Raw genomic sequence first — 2,500 nt, 5'->3', positions numbered from 1 at the left:
CATCAACTTTTGATGGAACATTTTCAGCGGGTATATCATGTCGTATCTGTGAATACATTTGGTAATTGGTTTACCAAATTATGCAAATGCACAATTTTTGAATTTCCAGCTCTCTTTGAGTCATAGGGGGATCAAGGTGTAACAACGACTATGTACACCATGTAATCTCTTTAGGAATTTTTCTAATTCCTCCCCCTAACGCTGGAAATTCATCCTCATTAAATGGCAATCGGTAAACTGTGCCATAAACATATCACCAGTTACCGGTTCAAGATACCTTATATACGGCTTGTTCTAACTCTTCCAGAGTTTTATACTTTCCCGAGAATATCATTAATTCTCCAGGGACTAATAAATAAATAGATGCAACTCAAATATTTTGTGTCCTGCCAGACATATCAATATACTGCATCTATTTTAAATTTTCTCCAGTGACTTCGGAACAAGCCGTTTTTCATACCTCAAGGTCATCTTTTATTTCATTCTCTGGGGAAATATATACCTTGGACTTTTAGTCCAAAAATCTCTCGTTTTTTTTTAACGAGCTTTATATCAAATTGATGGCCAATCAATTCACTCTACCCTCATACATAGAGGTAGATTCATAATCCTTATTTATATAGCGCTTTCTCATTTATTGTCGACAATCTATTTTCTCTTTGATTCCATCTTTTTATCCGTACTGATATGGATAAACGAGATCTTTTTATCATCATCGATGATTTACCTAGGTACCTGACTGTAATATTGACCATATCAACGGTCTCTTCACAAGATTCATCCTCTATTCATATATTTGCTCCTTTTCGAGTACTCTTTGGAACCAAAGCGGTCTATCACGTCTTTAGCGTGCTATAGACTCATATATCGTCCTTTTAGGACACTATTTTCTTATTTGGAGCATTTTCAGCTGGAATATGAGATTTCATTATTTCATCAAAATGTCTGGCATGCATTTTGTAAATGGATTATCCTATTTTTCATTGTAATCCATTTAACATATCTCATTCCATCAGCTTATCATATGCTTCTAGCAAACTTGCGAGCATATTTCTAATTATCCATACACTTTATCCCTCTGGATTGTATATGTCTTTATTACATGCACAACTGCATGTTTACACCCGATCCTGGGGATCATCTTACTTGAATTTACTTTATCAAGTTCTTTTTCGAGTGGCGGACATAATTTTCTCAATGTTCCACTCATTAGGATTCTTTAATTCTCTCCCTCGAGATGATGACACTCCATGTCTAAAATCTCGTACTGAATCCCACTCTAGAACCAATAACATATTCAGATTTTCCATTTTTTGGTGAATTATGTTTCAAATCCTTTAGAGTGAGATCTTAATTTGGGGTCTGCTTAAAGAAATCACATATTGTGAACTTGTTTGATGATTCATCACCCATGATGGTTTCCTTTATTTTCTTGACATGCTATATGTGAAAAACTTCTGGTTTTTTAACATTTCACAATAATGTCGATAACATTATTGAAGATGGCTATATATCAATAAACTTTAGGTTTACTACTCATTTATAATTTTGCCATATTTTTCTTATGCATGTTGATATCTCATGATTTTTATAAGTTTTAGATTCATATTTTAGCTTATTATGATCATTTTAGGTTGCATTTAGGTCTTTGTGTTGTATTTGCATACTCATTTGCATATCATAGGGGTTGGAATGCTTATTTGGAAGTTTGGGGCGAAATTCAAGGGTTATACTGCAAAGTTTGGAAGTTTTGGGTCCACTGTGATGTTAACAAGAACCCAGGGACCAAGGTTGCAAATTCGTAATATTCGCTTGGGCTAAATCGCACATTGGAAACTTTGGGTTTGATTCGCGAGGGCATTTTTGCACATTCCAAAGGCTGGGTCCGTTTTGTAAAGAATCAAAAGGCCAGGGACCTGTCTTGAAAATAATGAAGAAGTCTCCATTGGAGGAGATCGAGAGTTTGGTTTCAACGCGAACAACGGTGAAGCTGATTCCAACCACGGCAAAGCTCGACGACGATGAGACTCGAGCACCTGAGAGCACGGCTTGGACGGAGGAAGCTTGGTCGCGGCTTGGAGGAGACGGTGGCGCAGTCACGGCTTGATCAAGGCGAGGAAGAAGGAGTTCGTGGTGGTTCGCGGTGAAGTGAGACGAGCCGCGACGGAGAGAGATTGGGACACAGCTCGGGAACTCAGCGGGCTCGGACGCGAGTTCAAGGGAGCGAGGTGTTGTGGTCGCTGTATCTCGAACGCAGCTTGGAACGAAGCGTTGGCTGGAGCGAGTGATTGAAGCGACGTGATGAACTCGCTCGGGAAATCCATCATCAAAGACAGCATCACAGCGACTTGCCACAGCGAGGTGCAAAGGTCGCTCGCAGAAGACAAAAACGCGATCTCAAAAATGATTGACCGGTTTATTCCGGTTTGACCCGGTTTAATTCACTAAACCAGCTCGAGTTTGGCATCTCTTATATATAGTTTTAAACCTAAAAACCTAA

The sequence above is a fragment of the Brassica oleracea genome, chromosome C8 (genome assembly GCF_000695525.1).
Source record: "Brassica oleracea var. oleracea cultivar TO1000 chromosome C8, BOL, whole genome shotgun sequence".
Taxonomy (NCBI): Eukaryota; Viridiplantae; Streptophyta; class Magnoliopsida; order Brassicales; family Brassicaceae; genus Brassica; species Brassica oleracea.
Note: the sequence above shows the minus strand (reverse complement) of the source record.